We start from the raw sequence: 23,213 nt of genomic DNA on the forward strand, positions 1-23,213 counted from the left end.
TTTGATGAAAAGTTGTAGATAATGAGATAGTTTATCACCTTAAATTATGACTTCAAATTAGATCAGCAGTAACCTGCAGGCAATTCAGGTCTGTGTAAAATGAGGCCTCCATCCAATATTCCTTTCAGGATTCAATTTTCTATCAAACCTCATGTTTCTTCTTATTTTCTTCAGAAAAGAAAAATGAGAATTAATTATGTTCACAGCTGAATTTTATAAATGTATTCATATGTTACATTTTGTTCTTAATATATGTAAGTCTTATTGACAGGTATTCTTGTGAGTTTGAATTTAAAACAGAATATATGGGCACCATATAGGTGCTGGTTCTAGTCCCAGCTGCTCCTCTTCCAATCCAGCTGTCTGCTGTGGCCTGGAAAAGCAGTAGAAGATGGCCCAAGTGCTTGGGCCCCTGCACCCATGTGGGATACTGGGAAGAAGCTCCTGGCTCCTGGCCTTGGATCGGCCCAGTTCTGGCCACTTGGCCACCTGGGGAGTGAACCAGTGGATGGAGATGGAGGACCTTTCTCTCTCTCTCTCCATAACTCTACCTCTCAAATAAATAAATTTTTTTTAGAAAAATAACGCAGAATGTTTAAGAAGGATATCTTTAGAACTGTACCATTTAAACTCACCTTTTCAAAAGTTTTTAGACTGTCATGGCTATCACCTGATATGAGCCTTTTGTTTTCTTCTTGCTCTAAGTTTTGCAAAAACCAAAGATGTTTTCATCAGACTTCTGTTTGCTTTGGCATTTATATATATATAAATATTTATATATATTTATAAATATTTATATATATTTATAAATATTTATAGAGACTTTTTTTGCCTTTTGTTTTAGGTTCATCCAAGGTAGAGCTCAATGCACAGATCCTTTGGAAACTCTTTCTACTCTTGACCAGTTTCATAAATCTGGTAATATTGATATAAACCCATTTATCTTACTTTCTAGGATCATTCTGAGTGATTGAAATAGTTGAGAAATATTTGGTAACCTTGGTTGTGGTACCATCTTTTATGTCACTGTAGGGTAAGATTTTTAGGCATTCAAGTTACTACTGAAGCTATGATCATGCAACCTAACCCAAGATATCACATAATTAGGATTCAAAGAATATGATGTAGGTCTTGATCTCAAATAATTTGTGAGCTAGTCAGTGGAAATGCAGCAAATACATGAGCTCATAAGTTAAAAAAAGATCCGGGTGACAGCATGTGGCACAGCAGGTGAAGCTGCTGCCTGTGATACCAGCATCTCATATTGGTGCCAATCCATGTTCTGGCTATGCACTTGTGATCCAGTTACCTGCTAAAAGCCTGGGAAAGCAGCTGAAGATGGCCCAAGTGCTTAGGCCCCTGAAGCTACTTGGGAGACCTGGAAGAAGCTCCTGACTCATGGTTTTACCCTGGCTCAGTTCTAGCCATTGCGGCCATTTGATGAGTGGACCAACAGCTGGAAGATCTCTCTCTGTCTCTGCCCCTCTTTCTTTTTTATTTTTTTTAACTTTTATTTAATGAATATAAATTTCAAAAGTACAGCTTATGGATTACAATGGCTTCCCTCCCCCCATAACTTCCCTTCCACCCGCAACCCTCCCCTTTCCCACTCCCTCTCCCCTTCCATTCACATCAAGATTCATTTTCAATTCTCTTTATATACAGATCAGTTTAGTATATATTAAGTAAAGATTTCAACAGTTTGCCCCCACATAGCAACACAAAGTGAAAAAATACTGTTGGAGAACTATTTATAGCATTAAATAACAGTATACAGCACTTTAAAGACAGAGATCCTACATGATATTTTTAAAAAATTGATTAAAAAAACACAGGTTTTTTTTTTCATTTTCAATTATCTTTATATACAGAAGATCGATTCAGTATATGCTAAGTAAAGATTTCATCAGTTTGCACCCACACAGAAACACAAAGGTAAAAATACTGTTTCAGTACTAGTTATAGCATCACTTCACATTGGACAACACATTAAGGATAGATCCCACATGAGACATAAGTACACAGTGACTCCTGTTGTTGATTTAACAATTTGACACTCTTGTTTATGGCATCAGTAATCTCCCTAGGCTCTAGTCATGAGTTGCCAAGGCTATGGAAGCCTTTAGGGTTCACCGACTTTGATCTTATTCCGATAGGGTCATAGTCAAAGTGGAAGTTCTCTCCTCGCTTCAGAGAAAGGTACCTCCTTCTTTGATGGCCCTGTTCTTTTCACCGGGATCTCACTCCCAGAGATCTTTCATTTAGGTCTTCTTTTTTTTTTTTTGTCAGAGTGTCTTTCTGCCCCCTCTTTCTGTAACACTGCCTTTCTAACAGATAAATATTTCTAAAATGCTCTTAATAACAAGAAATTAAAGAATAATTAGAATTACTACAATTGCAAATTAATTGCCCAGTGAATGATACAGGCATTTGATACATGGATAGCATATGTCCATATTTCTTTGAATCAAGACCAGGAACTCTGAAAGTTAGCAGTGCCTGTCCAGCTTCTCTGTGAAGAAGACAAATGGGTCAGGGGACTGATTAATGTATCAGCTCTGGGGCAGACACAGCACCCGGACTACTTTTATGGCCCTTTGTGGAGAAACACGAGTTGCTACAGGAAAAGTAACGCTTGGATAAGAGGGTTCATAATCCAAAACCAGTCATGATTACTGCACATGGTTATCTTCTCTGTGAGTAGTGTTTGAGTGATTCATAAAGCACCTCTCATTGCTATCTTTTGTGATCATTCACTCAGCAAGCACTTATTGAGTCCCTAGTAAATGTCAAACACGATACATAGTTGAGGGGCTTAGAGATGAATATGGCAGACATAATACTTGACTACTATTCATAGTGAATATGAAGTCTGGGAGGGAATCAAATGTTAAGTAGTAAAACTGAATCTGAATAATTTATACTTATTTAAACATGAAATATTCCTATTCAAAAATTCAGTTAATACTCATTTATTTACTATCTGCTCTCAGCCTGTGCTTGGAGCACATGAGTTTATATTTTTTAAAAAAATGAACATATGAAGATCCTTCCTGTCATGGAACTTATGTTTCTGTTACAGGAATGAATAAAAAAAAATGAATGAATAAAAAAATGCACTGTCTCTTAGGCACTGGTAAGTGCTATGGGGCAGTGGAGGCCAGGGACAAAGTAGGCAAAGGAGACCGAGCACAATTAGGAGTGGTGGACGGAACACCATTCTCCTGAAGAGGTGCATGGAACGCTCCATGAGACAGGTGTTTGAGAAAGAGGTGAGGAGTTAGAAATGGAGTTGTATGGGGGGAGGGTGTTTCAGGCAAAGCGAAAGCCCAGAAGCTCTGTAGTGGGGATTGGCTTAAACATTTGAGAGACAGCAAGGAGGTAATTATATGAGAGTAGAATAAACCAAGAGCAAGTGTTCAGAGATGAAGTTGGAGTGCTACAGTGGGGACAGGTGATGTGGATCCCAATAGGCCACTGTAATAGGGAACCGTTGGAGAGTGTTGAGCAAAAACAGTGACATGATCTGAGTGTTGTTAACTGACCTTGTAGTAAGAATACAACTCTTTCTGCTGTGATGTTTTTTCACTTAGTAAGGCTGGGCTTTCAGAAGCATGAAGTTCTCTTAGGAGACAACTGAAATCATCCATGTAAGAAGTGATAGTGGATTGGAGCAAAGTAGTAATAGTGGAAACAGTAGAAAACAATCAGACTCTGAACCAAAAAGGTAAACAAACAGCAGATTGGATATAGGGCACAAGTAGAGGAGTAGGTTTCAGCAGGAAGCGATACATCTGTCCTGAATAAAAGGATGGAGGGAAGGACCACCAACAGTTATGGAGAAGGCTGAGGGAGGCCAGGTCAGGGGGTCGGAGGAGTGGGCACCAGGAGGTAAGTTTCAGGTTTTTTGAGATGTAGACACCCATGTGGAGACTGCAGTTGCCAGTTCCATAGACAAATCTCTAGTGTTGAGAGGTGTTCTTGACTGGAGAGTCCCAATTGTTGGCATTAAAACTCTTGAGGCAAAGCAATAGACAGGAGAAGAAAATAAAAGATGGAGCCCTGGGCTACTCCAACATTGTAAGGCATGGAGGAAAGGATGAGGGGAAACGGGTAAGCAGCGATCCACAGAGTAGGAAGAAAACCAAGAAACTGAAATTACAGATTATGTGCTATAATGGGTCATGACTACAAAGTGAACCTTAGCTAATGTATTCCTTTAAATGGATCCCATTTGAAGCTAAAAATTTCTGTAATTCCTCTTTTCCTTATGCCATCTCAGCCAGCCATGTTCATGTCTGCTTTCACTAATGGGCCCTCCCTTCAAAAGATCCACACAAAACACCTGCTGTGTCTTTGGCCCTGAACTATGTTGGGAGACAAACCTAGCCACAATGGGCTCTGTTCCTCTCCTTCAGGCTCCTACAAGCCTGTGGATTGACATTACGATCTACCTCCCCTTGTGTCTACTGAACATTAAGCTTTGCAAGGCCTTTGATTAATTTTAATCTGACAGCCTTAGGGTGTTTCTATACTAGAGCTTTGAAAATGTTCAGAAACTTTAAGAAAAAAAAAGCATGATCACATTTATATAATATTTTTGGCACTTTTGGAGTTTTTCAATTCAGTATTCCCCCCAAGACAGGAAGAACTTTGTAATGATGATTAACATGACTCTGGTGTCACATACAAGGACCTGGCAAAGGGCAGAAGACACCTCTTTTCTCAAAACACAATAATCTGGGTGGATGAAAGGTCAAGACTTCACGGCTTCAGGTGGACGTGTTCCTCCTCATTTACTGACAGGGGCAAGAAAAACACCCAGACAGGTGCACAGGCCTCCCTTTTACACTTTGCAGTAAAGGGTGAGTTGGAGCACGGCCACGTGTGTCTATAGCAATCTTCTCCTGCTTCTCATTTTACTTGCTCTGTTTGGGGAATTTCATGAACAGCAATGATCCATTCTTTCATAAGGAAGATGAGATATTTCTCATCCAGTTCCTCCAAAAATAAACTCAAATTAAAAACTAAATGAAACAGAATAACCCATCTGACACAAATTAGAGTCTTAGGTGAGTGACTATTTTTAGTAATCTAACACTATTATACAGAGAAGTTAAGGGTAATTGTACTTGTCCCAGTTGACTTGTAAAACCAATTGTGGAATGTATGTAAAAATACCTCCCGACTATAATTATCTTTAATATTTATAAAGAATTTTATAAGCTATTTTGTGAGCTGGCAAGTTATTATACAATAAATTTGACAAATATCAAGTCTTGTGTGTAACATTCAAATCACAAATGATCTGTATCAAAATATATTAAAACACTCAAGGATCAGTAAGATCTGCAATGGAAATGTGTTTGTTGACCTTCCTTATCAAGCTAATCCAATGGTAATAGCTAGCCAGGGCTTGTACACTAATAAGCAGTTGTGTCCACAATTCCTTTTGCATTCTGTTGCCTCTTGTCAACTATAATGTCAGGCAGGTATAGCTAAATATATTCGCAGGTGTTTCTGTAAGTATTAGCTAACTTGTTACCAGCTAGTACAAGTTGAAACATTTTTTGATAAATACTAGGTTTACAGTAGAAAAGTCCTGAGCTCAATCTTGGACTTGATAGGTTTTATTTGTTGTGATAGGCAGGGGACTGAGTCAGAAGTTGAATGAATACATATGGAACTTACAGAGGTTTGGTTGCATAAGAAATATACATGTGTGTGTGTGATCTTCATATAGGTGGTAATTAAAACTGTTCAATTCAATTAAATCCTCTTAAGAAATACAATGAGTGAGAAAAGAATAGAATCAAGGCCTAAACCTTAAAAAGTCAAAACTCTGAAATGATGGGAAAGAAAATCAACATGGAAGAGAAACAAAGTGTGAGAGAGGTCAGGGAGGTAGGAGAAGAATTAAGGTTTGTGGTTTAGAAGTCAAGAAATATGCTTCTTGTAAACGTATAAGAGAAAAATTAAAACTAGTAAGTTACTCTCATTTTTCATTACCCACTGGCTCTGTGCCAGTCACTTGACTAGGTGGTGAGATCCAATGATGATCCTAAACTGCTAAGTTTTCTCTCAGCTTTCAGCAGCATGGGGAGTCAGACTTGAAGGGAACTGTCATACTGATACACATGCAGTCACTGCCCGAGGCACGTGCCCAGGAAGAGCCTAAGTTCTGGAACAGGAGAAGCTGCTCTAGACGGTAGGGGTGGGGAAGGCCCCGGCTGAACCAGGTCTCGAGCTGAGGCCCAAGAAGGAACAGAAGGCAGCGAGTGCAGAGAAGGGTAAAGGAAGAGCACTCGGGCAAAGAAAGTGTTCACGGAGAGGCCAGGTACCAAGAGGCGGGCATGAGGAGGCCTGGAGGGAGGCCCAGCAGCAGGGCAGAGATCCAGGCAGGCGGCCGGGGAACATCACCTTCAGAGGCAGCAGTCACATTGGTGAGGGCGTCGTGGACCAAGCTGCAGGTTCTGGTTTTATGCTAAGAGCAGCGGGAAGGTATGAGTGCTGCTTAAACAGGGAGGTGCGAGCAAAGGAAACTGGAAAATAGAGACTAGGCTTACAGGAGGAAATTCTCTCTCCTTCTCTCTTTGTCTCTCATACACACAAACACAAACACAAATGAGATGAATATGAGAAGAAAGAAGTCAGCAATCAACAGTAGCAAATGAAAAGCCCGAGCAGATGTCAGGATTTGGAGAGCTGCTGTTCCTGCCTTCCAGCCCAGGGCAGTTGCTGCGCTGTAACCGGGGAAGAAGAGAAGTGAATGAGAGTGGTTAGATGTATTAGCAGTTACTGCCAAGGTTTGGGAAAAGAAGTATTTCCTTTTTTTTTTCTTTTTAATTTTTTTTATAAATAGTTGTAAGATGAACTAATTTCATGTTTTTCATATATACAGATTTAGGAGCATAGCTTCTTACCCTACCCCTCTTCTGTCCATGCTCACACCCTCCCTCCTCCTTCCTGTCTTATTTTATTTTTTACAATGACATACTTTTAGTTTATTTTGTAATCACAAGATTAACTCTCCACTGAGTAAAGAATTCAACAAATAGTAGGAAAAAAAAACACTGTTGCACAATAGTAGAAAAGAGCAGTAAACAATAATAAATTCTCAAAATGTCAATTTCACTCATGTATGTTACATTTTTTGTACTCTTTTAGTTAACACAATTCAGGAAAAATGTATCTGTCTTTTGAGGACTGGCTTATTTCACTAAATATAATGGTTTCCAGTGCATCTATTTTGTTATGAAAGACAGGATTCTTTTTTTTTTATATAGCTGAGTAGTACTCCATGGTGTATAGATACCACATTTTCTTTATCCAGTCATCTGCTGATGTGTATTTGGGTTGATTCCACATCTTAGCTATTGTGAACTGAGCTCTAATAAACATGGAGTATAGATAACTCTTCCATGTTCTGATTTTGTTTGGTTTGAGTAAATTCCCAGGAGTGGGAAGGCTGGGTCATATGGTCGGTCCATATTCATATTTCTGAGGAATTGCCATACTGTCTTCCACAGTGGCTGTACCAGGTTGCATTTTTACCAACAGTGGATTAGGATTAGGGAACCTTTTTCACCACATCCTCACCAGCATTTATTGTTTGTTGCTTTCTGTATGAAAGCCATTTTTACTGGGTGAGATGAAACCTCATTGTGGTTTAGATTTGCATTTCCCTGATGGCTAGTGATCCTGAGCATTTTTTCATGTGTCTGTTGGCCATTTGAATTTCCTCTTTTGAAAAATATCATTAATGTCCTTTGCCCATTTTTTAACTGAATTATTGTTGAGTTTCTTGAGCTCTTTATAGATTCTGGATATTAATCGTTTATTAGGTGTATAATTTGCAAATTTTTTCTCCCATTCTGTCAGTTGCCTCTTTACTTTTTTGAGGCGTTTCCTTTGCTCTGCAGAAGCTTCTTACCTTGATGTAATCCCATGTCTCTTTCTGCTTTCATTGCCTGTGCTTCTGGGATCTTTTCCAAGAAGTCTTCGTCTATGCCAGCGTGTTGCAGAATTTCCTCCATGTTCTCCTGCAGTAATTTGATGACATCAGGTCATGGCTTTAGATCCTTGATCCATTTAGAGTTGATTTTTGTATGAGGTGTAAGGTAGGGATCTTATTTCACATTCCTGTATGTGGAGCTTAAATTAGAAAAGCATTTCTAGTTACTGAACCCATATAGCATTACACAACCTATGTGTTTGTCTCTCCAAACAATCTGTTATTCTCCAAAGCATTCATGAGAAAGTAGGAATTTAGTGACAATTCTGCAGAGTTGCTGAAGGGCAGAATTTTCACTGCCTGCAGAGACAAAGGAGAGTAGCCCTCTGGCTTCTGGCTTCTCTCCTGTGAGGGCTGTGAGCCCATCAAGAGGGCCCATCCTGCTGATCTCATCCGGCCTCTTCCCCTCCCCAAGGCTCCTCCATGTGCTGTCATACCAGGGGTGGCGCACAACTCCACTTGGAGTGTGTGAAGGGAACACAGCTCCATCGGTAACCCTGGCCATCACCTCCAGAATACCAAGAACTCATTTTTATATTTAAATGTTTAAAATCAAACCATATGAAAGATGACAATATAGCAGTATTTACTTTAGAGAATAATTCCATATCTACATAAAGTAAGAGAAAATAAATTGCAAGTTAAATCAATTTTGTTAACTTCCACTGTGATTATTCAGTTTGGTTATGATGAGAAAAGACTATACGTGTACCAGGGATTTTCCTGTGAAATGTTATAAAAATATTCTAACTTTCATTACTGAAAACAAAAGCCTACAGATAGTTTAGCTTTCAAAATGTGTGTTTTACATGTATCATCCGGGGATAAAAACTGCAAACACCACACTTGCAGAAGATGATTTAATTTATTAAAATGATCTTCGGAAGATAAAATAGCTAAATCTCCCTTCTCAGCTCCAGGCTTTGGACTGCCCAGCAGCAGCCATTATAAGCATTTTGGAAATGGACTGACAGATGGATGATCTCTCTCTCTCTCTCTGCCTTTCAAATAAATGTATAAATAAAAATTTTTAATAAAAAGAGGTTGGAGGTAGGTGTTGTGATGCAGCAGACTGAGCTGTCTCTGGGTCACCCACATTCCATATCAGAGTGCTAGTTCAAGTCCTAGTTCTTCCACTTCCAATTCATTCCCCTCTAAGGCATCCTAGGAGGCAGCAGATGATGGATCAAGTGCCTGGGTCCTTGTCACCCTCATGGGAGCCTCAGGTGGAGCTCTTGGCTTTGCCCTGTTTTAAACCAGAGAATGGAGACTTTTCTCTTTCTCTCTTCCTCTGACACTCTGCCCTTCTAGTAGATGGAAAAAATAAATAAAAAAATATTTTTTAAAAGAGGCTGTATAGACCCTCCCAGCACCCCATGGAGAAATGAAACCACACAATTTTCTCTCAGTGTATGGCTTGTTTTGCAAAGTGTAATGTCTCACAGTTTCATCCATTTTGTCTCAAATAACAGGGAAAAAATTCTCCCATTTTTAAAGATTGAATATTCATCCTTTGGTGTGTTACCACATTTTCTTTATTCGTTCTTTTGCTAATTAACACCTAAGTTGATTCTATGACTTGGCTATTGTGTGTAGTCCTGCAGTGCTTATGGGGTACAGATATCTCTCAATATACTGATTTGAAGTCTTTTGGATAAATGCACAGAAGCCAGAGTGGTGGATCATGTGGTGATTTTTAAAAATTTATTTATATGAAAGCCAGAGTTAGAGACAGAGACAAAGAAAGATCTTCCATCAGCTGGTTCATTCGCCATATGGCTGCAATGGCTGGGGATGGGCCAGGCCAAAGTTGGGAGGCTGGAGCTTCTGGATCTCCCACATGCGTGCAGGGATCAGTTACTTGGGTAATCCTCTACTGCCTTCCCAGGTTCATTAGCAGGGAGCTGGATCAGAAATGGAGCAACTGGGTCTTGAACCAGAACCCAAATGGGATGCCAGCATTGCAGGTAGTGGCTTAACCTCCTGTATCACAATGCTGGTCCCCATGTAATGACTTTTATTTTTTGCTTTTGAAGAAACTCCAGTTTTCCATGGTGGCTATGTTAATTTACATCCCCCAAGCTTTGCCCAAGGGTTCCCTTTGTGCCAAGTCTTCACCAACACCTGTTAACTTCCATCTCTTTGAAAAGGGTCCTTGTGACAGACGGAAGGTGGTAACTCAATGTGGCTTTAATTTACATTTCCCTAACAACTGTAATATTGCACATTTTTCATATATCTGTTGGCTGTTTGCGTGTCTTCTTTCAAAAGCTATAGTCTTCATATAACTTAGATATTAACCTCTCACTAGATATGTGGCTTGGAAACATTTTCTCCCATTCTGTGTCTCTTCTCTCTGTTAACTGCTTTTCCATTCAGAAGACTTTTCTCTTTGATATAATCCCATTTGTACATTTTTTCTTTTGTTGCAAGCTTTTATGGCCAAACCCAAAAATTCACTGCCCAGAACAGTGTCATGTAGTTTTTCTATAATCGTCTCAGAGTGACATCATGGGGATTGAAGTCTTTGAGTTGGGTTTTGCGTGTGATGTGAGATCAGGGTTGATTTTGTTCTTAGCAAGTGGCTGTCCAGTTTCCCAGCGTCCTTTACTGAAGATGTTGTCCTTTCCCGTTTGGTGTGTTCTTCACACGTTTGGGAGAGTCAGCTGCACATCACTGTGTGGGCTCATTTCTGGGCTCTGCAGTCTGTTCCCTTGGTTGATGTGTCCATTCATGCCACGACCACGCTCCTTTGGTTGCTCTACCTTTGCAATAGTTTGCAACCAAGTAGTGATGCCTTTAGCTTTATTCTTTTTTGCCTAAGATTGCCTTGTCTATTTGCAGTTTTTTTCTGTTTATATGAATTTTATGATTTTTTTCTATTTCTATGAAAAATTACATGGGAATTTTGAAAGGACTGCTTTGATTCTGTAGATTGCTTTGGGTATAGACATTTTAAAAATGTTATGATTTTGGATATCTATTGCATGACATGATGAATATGGTTAATGACAGTATATTTCATTGTAAAATTCCTAAGAGGATATTTGAGATAGGATGCTGGTGTTAGAAGCAGCAACATAACCTTCTGTGGCGCAGCACTGGCCCCATTCAACATGTTTAGAGAACGGTTTGCCAGCAGGTAGCAAGAGCCTTGAATTGTCCAAACTCAACCTATATCACATGCTCAGAAAACAACTGGGCAAACCCAGACTCAGAGACACTGTGCGCATGCAGCCCGGGTGCTGCTGTGGTCCGTGGCTCACTGCTGCCTTCCCTCTTGTGGGCCTGTCTCCTGGGTGGACTTGCCCAGCCATCCTCCCTCCCACTCAAGGTGTTCTTTTCCCACCAGTGTGTGGCAGCCAACACAGCACAGATGACATGTGGGGGTCTCCTTGGAGAACCTTTAGAGGCCCCTATTCTACCTGGAGACCCTATGGTGCAGACCCAGACATGCCCAGGGAATCCCAGGACCAAATTCTGGAAGCTGAGCATCCTGGACTCATTGACATTAGAATTATAAAATAGGAAATGTTAGGCAAATGGCCTAGCATTAAGACACGCTTTGGGATGCCTGCAGCCCATACTGGAGTGTCTGGGTTCAATGCTTCTTGCTAATTTTGCAAAGTAGCAGGATTGGCTCAAATGGCTGTGTCCCTGCCAATCACATGAGAGATGTGGAAGTATAAAATACACTGATGAGCAATAAGCTACCGGGCTCCCAGTGTCTCGCAGCTGGCAAGGGATTGGGCCCATGACACTCTTTACAGCTGCCTGCACCATGCTGTCAAAACACACCGACTGCGTTCCCCCCTGGCAGCAGGGGCCCCAGCAACCTGCCATGGAGGCTGGGTTGATGACACCCACAGCGTAGGCTGGGCTGCATTTGGTGATGGCCGTGCCTAGCTGGAGCCTAAAGGCAGCTGGCACCATTGCCTGCATGTGTTCTCAACACATAACAGCACTAGCTAGGCTGAAGAGCAAAGCATGGCTCCCTTAAAAGAGTTGGAGGAAATGTTGGGACACAGCGTAGGGGGCAGCGTAGGCCACTCAAGTGTGTTGTGTGACCTCAGGTGCTGTGCTGACCCTCTCTGGGCCTATACTCTCTGCTGTAAACTGAGTCTGGTAAGGGGCTTTACTAAAGGGGTGAGGCCCAAGCACTGTCCATCCCTGTTGTCTGGGTTCAAATCCCAGCCATACCCTTCTGTGCCCATCCATCCTCCCTCACACTCAAGGTGTTCTTTTCCCACCAGTTAACCTGGGGGTTATAGTAACTGGGCTAGTGACGGCTCCTTCCTGGTGGGGTGTTCCTGAGGACTGAAGGTGCAGTCCGTGGGTGAGTACGTGCCCACAGAAGTTGTATGTGATACACAGCCGCTGTCCTTGGAGTTGTGTGTCATCATCATCGCGCCTGGTGGGGTCACCACACAGACCCCCTTCAGAACGTGAGCTGTCGTCACCACTGGGCAGAGACAGCCGTTCGCCCACAGCGAGCAGCAGAGGCTCACGAGCATGCTGGGTATCTTCCCTTCTGGCCAAGGTGTATGTAGACCGATCGATCTAGACTGAGGAAATCAGCAGAGAGTCACAGTGTCTGTGTATGAGGGTGCTCACGGCGGCGTTACCCATGAACACGGAGAAGGTGGGAAGGACTCGAATGAGATCAGCCAGAGATCAGGAGCAGAACGTGGAGCCGAACAGGTGTGGGCCTGGGCCGTGTGGAAACGTTCAGAGGTGAGAAAGTTAAGTTTCAATGGAGGTGCTGACTGCATTTTGAAGAAAAAGTATAAAGTCCAACTCCTAGCTACAGAAACAGTAGGACAACGAAAGAGAAATATTCAGTACAGCTTATTACAGAATTTAGTAATATTTCCTCAGATAAAGACTGTCTTTCTGCTGTGATTTACTGCCCAGGTTTTTTTTGCTTTCCCTAGGAAATGAAGGACTTTGCCCTTCTGTGCTTAGTGCACCAATGTCTTCATCCCTTACCCGCCAAGCATCTATCAAATGCTATCAGTGTTTCAAGACTGTAAAACCAGGATACCTGTGTCTATAAAATAACCAGTGACTTTAGATCTGTGAAGCAGTGTTAAGGACATATAGACTCTTCTTTCTTCCCCCAGTCTTTTTCTAATTAACTGGCTTTATAAAGTCACTGCCATTCAGTGTTCAGACAGACACTTCTGATCTGCACCCAGGTCATAAGCCATACCTTGTGCTTGGGCAGCGTTGCCTCAAAAGCACAGTCAATGATTGGATGGCTGGTTGTACATCCTACCTCTTCTAAAAGCTTACTACTCTTGTGCTGTGCAAACCAGGTTTTAGTGGGTCTTCTTTTCTCTTTTAAACTACGCAGTTTTATCTGTTCAAAAGCCATGGGACAAGCTGGAAGATGTACATACAAGTTGTCCATTAAAACAAACAAGATTAATATAGATCGTTACGAGCAAATTAATAATTCTAAATAGAATGTTTATTTTTATCCTTTAAGAGATTTTTATTATTTTTTAAAGTTATCTATTTATTTCTTTTAGAGGCAGAGTTACAGACAGAGAGAGGGAGAGACAGAGAGAGAAAGGTCTCCCGTCCGCTGTTCACTCGCCAAATGGCTGCAATGGCCTGAACTGGGCCAATTCAAAGCCAGGAGCCAAGTGCTTCTTCTGGGTCTCCCACACAGGTGCAGGGGCCCTGGCACTTGGGCCATCTTCCACTGCTTTCCCAAGCCATTAGCAGAGAGCTGTATCAGAAGAGGAACAGCCGGATATGAACTGGTCCCCGTATGGGATGAAGTCGACAGTGCCACCAGGAGGAGGCTTTACCTACTGGGCCACAACACCGGCCCGAGATTTTTAATCTTTAAGAGATTTTGCTCCTGATACTTTTCAATTCACTCTTTCTTAAAATTTCACTCAAAATATTCGTTTAATTTGATTGATGCTTACTCTTGCAGAAGCTATTCTTATCATGTTACATTACCTCTCTCATTCAGCAACTAGCATGCCAGGGTTTCAAGGTGAGCACAGTTCTGTAAACTAAAAAAGTTAATAAATTATTAGAACAAAGCTGAAATTGGAAGTTTTCACAGGCTTTCATTAACTTCTAAGAAGAATTTACTTGATCTATGGCTATCAAAAAAAGTAGATTTCTCCCATTACATCTGGCATAGTTACTTTTTTCTCTGTAGTTGGGAACCTTATCAGGAACCCAGGGATGTCTAGGCTGATTCCATTTTCTTTACTGATAAACAAATAGCAGGTGTTCGTTGAGTGGTTAAGATGCCATCTGGGACCCCCTTATCCTATATCTGGGTGTCTGGGTTTAAGTTGCAGCTCTGCTTCAGATTCTAATTTTCAGGTAATGTGCACCCCGACAGCAGGTGATAGCTCAAGTGATTGAATCCCTTCCCTCCCACTGGGGAGATTTCGACTGAATTCTGGGCTCCTGACTTTGGCCTGGCCCTGGCCTGGCTAATGCGGGCATTTGGAGAGTGAAGCAGCAGATGGAAATTTTTTTTCTGTCTCTCTCTCTCTCTCTCTGCCTGCCTTTCTCATGGACAGCTTATGAGGCTAAATCATTCTTTGTTATGAAAAGCAGACATTACACTTCAGCCAAAGTACAAAGGACAGGCTTGATTTTCTTTTCAATTGCTGATCTCCATGGAGTAAATACTTCCAATCATAGCTGATTGTAATTACCAATGTAACATAGGGGCTTGCACAACCCTTGAAAATTTAGTAATTTACTCTCAAGAGTTGGGATGGACTGATTACAGAAACCACTGATTAGGAAGCTAATTCAATTTCCCCTACAAGAGATGATGGGGGTTGGGTTAGGTTGATCATTATAGAAATGGAGGGAAGTATATAGGTACAGGGTACATTAGGCAAGTGAAATCCACAGAAATCACTATTGGACTGGGTTGGTGAAGGTTTAGTGGGAGAAAGAGAGAGGAATAGTTTGAGCCACAAGTGCTTGACTCCTGTGTTCTGATGTGGGAAGGGCTGATGATCTGGGCAGAAGCTAGAGAACAAAGCTTGGATTTGGTTACAAGGAGCTTTGAGATATTTGACAAACAAGCTCAGTTAGATTTAGCAATTTTTGAGCCTAAAGGAGAGGTCAGGGCTACCGATGCACATTTTAACATCAGCATCATGAAATCTCTTAAAAATCAATCTCTTTGGTGAATTAGAAAGTCAAGTTTTTACTTTAAAACATTTTTTATCAGATGCAAATCATCAAATGCAGAGTCTGGTGTGTAATGCCATAACTGCACGTAATCTTCCGAGTCCATTACATTTTAACAATCAACTATCCTCTTTCAGTAGAGTAATCTCAGCCAATCCAGAGACCCCCATCTTGCATGGAGTAACACCTGATTGTCTGGAGTCTTATTTAACCAAGTTGTTTGTCATCTGTGAGGGCACTTGCTAATATTTCTTTATTCTTGTTTTGTTTCTAATTTTTTTGTCTGTGTTTCTTTATTACTATATTATTCCTCATCATTCTATAAGGGTCGAATCAATTTTATCAGTGTCTCTCAGATGCCTAAGTTAACACATTCACACACAGAGCATGTTTCCTGCCACACCGGGACCCAAAAAGTCTTATGAAATTCTTCTGAGTTCTTTGTCATCTGAGCAAGTTTCTAGGGATATAGGAGTTGTTCTACTTTAGTACAAAAAGTTTTCTCAATCCTTCTTAAATTTTTTCTACCTAAATATATTAGCCAGATGTGTCTCTTTGGAAGTCCTGAAACGTCCTTTGAATCTATTCAGGAAGTAAAGGATGGAGCTCTGCTCTCCAGGTCCACAAATTTCCCAAGAATTGCTGTTGTTCATCTATCCCACTCCTGGAGGAACACAAAATGTCCTCGAGACTCCTGACACAAATCCAAAATTCTTGCTTCTTTTGCAATATTCAGAGTTTTGGCATGAGAAGGTCTTCACGCCTACACAGAAGTAAGTGCTATGACCCGAGCAGATACTGTTGCCTTTCCATGAGTGGACATTGAACAGTTATTCATAGTTGATGTCATTTAAAAAAAAAAAAAAAAGAGGCCAGCGCCACAGCTCACTGGGCTAATCCTCTGCCTGTGGTGCCGGCACACCAAGTTCTAGTCCCGGTTGGGGCGCCGGATTCTGTCCCTGTTGCTCCTCTTCCAGGCCAGCTCTCTGCTGTGGCCCGGGAAGGCAGTGGAGGATGGCCCAGGTGCTTTGCCCTGCACCCGCATGGGAGACCAGGAGAAGCACCTGGCTCCTGGCTTTGGATCAGCGCCGTGTGCCAGTCACAGCGCACCAGCTGCGGCAGCCATTGGGGGGTGAACCAATGGCAAAGGAAGACTTTTCTCTCTGTCTCTCTCTCTCACTGTCCACTCTGCCTGTCATAAAAAAAAAAAAAAAAGTGAAAAGCTATTGGTGCAAGGATACGTGTCAGTTGCCACCCATTGTCCCTATTCTGCTGTTTTTCTCTCTTAAGCCTAAACTGCTGAACTGTGAAGGCATATTGTAACCCATTTTACCACTTTATTTTTATTTTATTTTTAAGGCTTATTTATTCACTTAACAAGCAGAGTTACAGAGGAATGGGTGGAGCGAGAGATCATCCATCCATCAGTTTACTCTCCAAATGGGCTCAATGGCTAGGGCTGGGCCAGTTGAAAGCCAGGAGCCTGGAAGTTCATCAGGGTCTCCTGGGTGCAGAGACCCACGTGCTTGAGTAATCTTCCGATGCTTCCCAGGTGCATTAGAAAGGTTCTGGATTGGAACTGGAGCAGCCGGGACTTGAACTGCCTGCTATCATTGCAGGTGGCGATTTAACCTGTGCCAGCCCCCCACCTTGTTTATTTTTGAGTAGCAGGTTAACTATTACTCATATGGTATACTCCATAATCCACTAAATGTTTTTCTGTTTTTCTCATAAATGCCAAATATTTACTCTTACATTCTCTCAGTCGTATTGAAATTTTCACAGCCAATAATGGTTGGCTGTGCTGGCATTAGAGAAAAGGCCATGGGGGAAGAAAACTAAAGAGTAAAGACATGGCATAAGATAGGAATAATGTTAGCGTGGTTTAATTTTCCTTTTAGTGAAACAGTCAGACAGTAATCAGGAAACAGAAAAAAAACCATTATTTCAACAGAGAAATTTTAATATAAAGAGTTGTTAGTAGTCAAGTATTCGGAATTGGAAGGCAGGGAGTGAGCCCTGAAATATTATAAAGTTAGCAACTGCAGGAAGCCATTAACTGCTCCTGCAATTGTTCCAACAGCTAGGGAAGGAATAGGAAGAGAACAGAATTATTGGAAATGATTAATACTGAGAAGCTTAGGGGAAAGCCATGGAACCCAGACCTCTGAGGAGGAGCTTAGTGCAAATATTAAACAGTAAAAATACAGATACTTACTACAGAACCTTAATGGTGATGAAAGTTTCTCTTCTCTCTGAGGTGATAGTCTCAGATTGAAAATGTCACCCTGTGTGGGCCTGGGGCTGCTCTGCACCAAAAGGTCCATCAGAGACACAGGCACCTTATTGTGTGCCAGCGTTTGCATCTCCTTGCCTTCCTGGTTTATCCATGCTCTCACTCATGGGAAAGGAAAAAAGAGAGGAGTGAAAAGCAATGGTTTTCCACTAAGTGGTGAAGCTTTTAGTAGCTCACATGCTGTTGGGAAAAACTTGCTGTCGTGAGAAGGAGCAGCTGAAACAGGGGTTGAACTAGAAGATGGTGCATGGAGAAGAAGGAAGGGACTTGGTGTCCAGTGTGCAGTTTGCCCACTGAGTTAGGAAATCATTTACCCTGAAAAGGTTTCACTCAGACCTCTCGTGGTAATTCTTTTCCCTGGCCTTCGGGATCATCAATCTTGTTGTTTGTACTGAGACAGAGCATGGTTGCATTTTGTTTGTGGAAGTGTGCTGAAAGACAGCAAATACTAGTGGCACGTTTTCACCCTAACACCTTAATAGGAAAAACATAACGGTGGGAAGGGGAAGTTTCAAACATGAAGTGTCTTTCACAGGTAGGGTAAATAACCTCCATAAATCTAACCTGAATCAAATACATCTTAATCTGGAAATAGCGCTCAATTTATTCACTTGCCTTTTCTTTGGCCTGGAAATACTAAATAATTACTGTAAGCTTAATATTTTTAAAAAATGCCCTCTGTATTTACTGTCCTTGCCACATAATTTTTGGTTTTACACAACTAACAGTACCATCCACAAGAAAAACCACCATACTCTGAAGATGTTTGTTGAGATAAAGCTACTGTGTTTACATCTATGAACACACAACTATGACTGTCAACAGACTTTAAAATAACAATATTTACATAAGTGAATACAGCAGGGACCTCATTAAATGGCATGGGAGGGCATCAAAGCTGAAAGCCTGCATTTGCTATTTCCCTAATGAGGAATTAGTGAAACTCCACTGACAAGGTGATAAAGCATTGTTTGCCAACTCTATCAAGTTTTCATGATCGAAGAGATGGCCATTCTCCCAACCCCTTTGTTCTGAAAGTTAGAAAGGAAGAAGTACAAATGTGGTAAAATGAGGAAAAAGAAGGGATTTGGTATCATGTCATTTGTCCTCTGCACCTTGCATGGTTTAGGGTTTTGTTGTATTTGTATATAATGAAGGTACAATAGGTATGAATTGCAGACTTTGCAGGAAATCTCTCTGTCTTGCTCGCTCTCAGCTTACTGCACAAGTCAACTTCTCATTAGACGCTCCCTTGCACAGGTGTAGAAACTTATCTCAGCCAATTCAGGGCTTTCTTTCCAGTTCCCCGGGGACAACTATGTCTGTGTTTGAGGAGCAGCATCAGAAGCACCAAGATGCTGAGTGCTGATAGTGGAGCAACTGTTCACTGCAGCACTGGACCACAAAGAGATGAAGAGCGCTCTGTGCCTTCCGTTCCTTGCTCATCAGTCCATCGAAGTTGTCATCAGGTAACATCCCAATCCCCCCCCCCCGGCAGGAAGACACCCCTTCCTCTTGCAGCCTACATGTTCATTTGGGAAAGTAAGATAACAAATAGTGATAATTGCACAAATCACAACTGTGATAAGTGGTGTGAAAAAAAGGGAACAACTGTTTGTAAAGAAATCCTAATTGTCAGCCCTAGACACTTTCAAGGGAGGAAGGAGTGCTGTCCTGAACAACTGAGCATTGAACTGGGGCCCGAGGATGAGCAGTAATTTAAGAAGCTAATTACATAGAGTGGAGATTAGTCATGGACAAGCATGCTTTGAAAACAGTGAACACATTCAAAGGTCTGTGAGAGGAGGCCAATTTGAGAAGTTAAGGAAGTTCAGTGTGGCTTCAGCATTAAGTAAGGATAGACTCTGAAAGGCAGAGTTTCAGACGGGCCTTGAGGGCCATGGCAGTGATCTGTTTTTATGGCAGGACCCTTCCTGAGAGCGGAATTGTTTCAATCATATGGTGCATGTGGGGCTGCAACACAGGATTAGCTTTGTTTTTAGGAAATTTGGAGAGGAGATTGGAGGAGGTAAGAAATATGTTTGAAGAGACAGGATCATGATAATGTAAGCCAAGATGATATGAAGTAGTGGAAATGAAGTGAGGTAGCAGATACTGACAGAGTTGATTTGATGACTTGGCGATATGAGTTGTATTTGTAGGTAAAGGTGTGTGCAGTGAAATTTACTGGCTTTAGGACTGGATAGATGGATTGGCCTATCATTCGATAGGATCACATTTAAGCATTAATATCATTTACTGCGTTTAATGTTGGACTTGAGTTGACTTTGAGACACCCAAACATGAACTTGAGGAAGGCAGATGGTTATGAGCATCTTGGACACACGAGAGAGCTCTTGATGTGTTGTCATTATATGATTGAGCCACCGTGGACAAGAATGCCTCGATATTTCACTGTAATTTTATCATTGATATGTACACATGCTTTCACACTGTGTCCACACACATCCAAATCAAGTGAGGAATGGATGATAGCTTAAATTAGTAAAGTGAAAATACTTTAGGACCAATATTTGGGAAGATTAACCTCAGTACCCAGTACACTGAATTATCACTCTCTGCAGTGTGTTTTTATTCTGCCTGTTTTATGTCCAGACAATTTAGTCTTGATGGTGGTGGCCATTTGCCAACAATTTATTGGATAAAATAGACATAAAAGTTGGCAGACAAAACCAATGGCTCATTTAAAAATGTATCTGTAACTGAAAAGGCAGTGAGAGCATCTTCATGAAGATAGTATTACAGGACTTCACAAGCTGCGTGTTAGAGTCTAAGCTCCTCAAGGATAAGACCTCAGATCTGAGTTTCTCTCCCATGCCTAAAATTAGGCCTTATGCACACAGATACAACCTTTATTCAAAGCCCCAGAATTTATATGTGAACCAGACTTGCACAGGATCATAAAAATTAGGTTATGTTCCACAGTAATTTCATATGTGAAGTTTTTCTTTTGCTCAATGAGCTTTTCTTCTCCAAAGTGGGATTTCTAAAGAGACAGAACTGGAAGATTCTGTCCTACCAATGTCTGTTGCCAGGCAACAAGGATCTGGCAGTTCATACGGTGCTGTTCAGTAGCTAACCCCTCCAATGCTTAGCCCAAACAGTGAACAAGTACATTAGCAAAGCATCTAAACCCACATGCCATCTTTGGGACCATGAAGATGGAGCACACCTGGAAGAAATGTGTAACTTACATAATAATATTTTCAAATTAATACATCATGTTTTCCATAAAGTAAAACAGTTCATCAGTTCATTTGTAATAAAGTATTGAAGAAAAAGGAAAATATTTTCATGGAATTGAAAATGGAGTCATATTAAAATATACTTTCTGAGGGACAAGTGCTTGGCCTAGTGATTAAAACGCCCCTTGGGATGTCTGCATCATATATGATTCGAATGGATTTGAATCTTGCTGCTTCTCCCATTTCCAACTTCCTGCTAATACATACTCTGGGAGGCAGAAGGTCATTGGCCATGTAGGTGAGTTTCTGCACCCACATGGGAGACCTGGACAGAGTTCACAGCTCCTAGCTTTGACCTTACCCAGCCCAGGTCTGGAGGGCTTTTGGAGAGTGACCTAGTGGATAAAACTGCTCTCTCTGCCTTTCAAATAAATAAATAAATTTTAAAATGTGCTCTTTGATTTATGATTTTAGTTGTCGAAAGAATTCCAATTCATTATCGTATATTATTTTTTGTCGGATTATATGGCTTATTTGTTGTAGTTATTATAAATAAAACCAATTTTTACACATAAAAACATAGATATTTAGGTCTTAGAAATGTTATTCAAAGTGAATAGCTTTCCATGAATTCTACTTATAACTAAAATGGATTAAGAGGATAAGATTTGCCTTTCCACCTGAAACAAACTTTAAAAGCTAGAGTAAACAAATGAAATAACAGATTTCAAGATATTGGAGAGACAGGAAACAAATGATAAGAGCCACCCAGTTATTCCATGTTACTGCCTAGCGTGAATTTCTATGACACAGAACAGGCAGAGGAAACTCAAACAAACCCACTGATCTTCCTGAGCAAAGGAGACAGAGCTAAGAGTCAGGGAAAGCCAAGGAGTATCAAGTAAAAGAGATGAGGGAGAGAGAGAGCAAGAGAGCAAGAGAGAGAGAGAGAGGAGGAGGGAAGGAAGGAGAGAGAGAGGGGAGGAGGGGAGGAAAGAGAGAGAAAGAGTGAGGGATGGAGAGAGAGAGCGAGGGATGGAGAGAGAGAATGAATCTGACAATGAACTCTGGAGAGCTGCAGGTCTTCCTTGAATGTTCAGCTGTATAACTGTACTGACGGAAGGGTATGTTGGAGGAAATCATCAAAGCTATGGAAAGAGCTCAACCAGTGGAGGGATCATTTCCTGAATCTTTCATGGTGCTTGGAATAGCTCCTGTTCCCACTAGCCAGAGAAGAACATTGAATAATTCATGGGAACTCAGTTAGAGCATTAGGATATTGTCTCATGAGTGGATCACAATTAGCTATAGACTTAATGCCATTCTGGTACTGCCTACAGATCCTTAAATCCATCTTAAATGAGTGAAAAGCACGGCTCATAACCCCAGAATTTTAAAGAAACTATTTGTTGCTAAACACACAAATTTGCAGTATCAATTTTATAGTAGTTTTTAATAATTAGTGTTTTACAGTGGGTTTGCCTATTGGGTTCTATATTGGCCAAAAGATTCCCTTTACAACAATAATCATGGAAATGAGAATACTGGACATTAATGTTTTTTTTTTCTCCCATTTTGTAGAAGATGAAACTGAGACCTAAAATGTAGCAGTTCACACATTCTGTGACTGTCAAGGTCAGAACTCAAATCCAATGCTGGATTTCCAGCCAGTGATTTTTAGCTTTCCACATTTTGATAAAGAACCAAAATAATTCAGCAAGCACCAGGTAACATGCTGTGGGAAACAGAGAACTCTTGATTAGCAATACTGATTGCTGCCCCAGTTTGAATCGTGAGGTACCCCACATGCACTGCACACAGGCACACACTAATCAGAACCTATTGTAAGCACCACAGTCTCGGGTGGCAGAGGGAGATGCCGCTGTCTTTTGGGGTAAAATTTCTGATGCCAGGATTATCCCTCTGTTGAAAATCAGCCACATGGGCTTCTGCTCGTTCTGTGAACAGCACAGAGTAAAATCTTCCATGACAAACAGAGCTGTACATTTATGAAGAAGGTGGAGAAGTTCTTCCATAAAGAAGACAGTGGGGTTTTGTGGTCTTCATGGTAATGGTTACAGGGCTGGAACTGGTGTGAGGTGGGTTCCTAGGAAAGAGTGGAAAGGGTGTTTTGTTGGCACTAGTTATCTGCTGCATTAAGCTCATCCCAGAAATCTTCTCCCTTCTCAGGATTCCATAGGGAATGCTCTGCCACCGGCCCTGAGCCACACTCACAAACTCCACCTGGTTCCAACAATGGAATGATAGACGCCAGGAAGCAAGGTTGTTTAGAAGGGTAGCATTTCTTACATGTCACTGGATTCCCTGTCTCCAATCTTGCCCAGTTTCCTAATTAAAATGACTGCTCATTGCTCTGAATTGGACCTACTGCTGCTAAAAAGCAGGGGACGGGGTCGTTATATCCTTTAGCCTCTGACCAACAGTTCAGTAAGGCCTGGTCAGCCACAGAACAATATCAGGTCCATTGGTGACCATCTGGTAACTTTCACAG

This window comes from Lepus europaeus, chromosome 6 (assembly GCF_033115175.1).
Source record: "Lepus europaeus isolate LE1 chromosome 6, mLepTim1.pri, whole genome shotgun sequence".
NCBI classification, from domain to species: domain Eukaryota; kingdom Metazoa; phylum Chordata; class Mammalia; order Lagomorpha; family Leporidae; genus Lepus; species Lepus europaeus.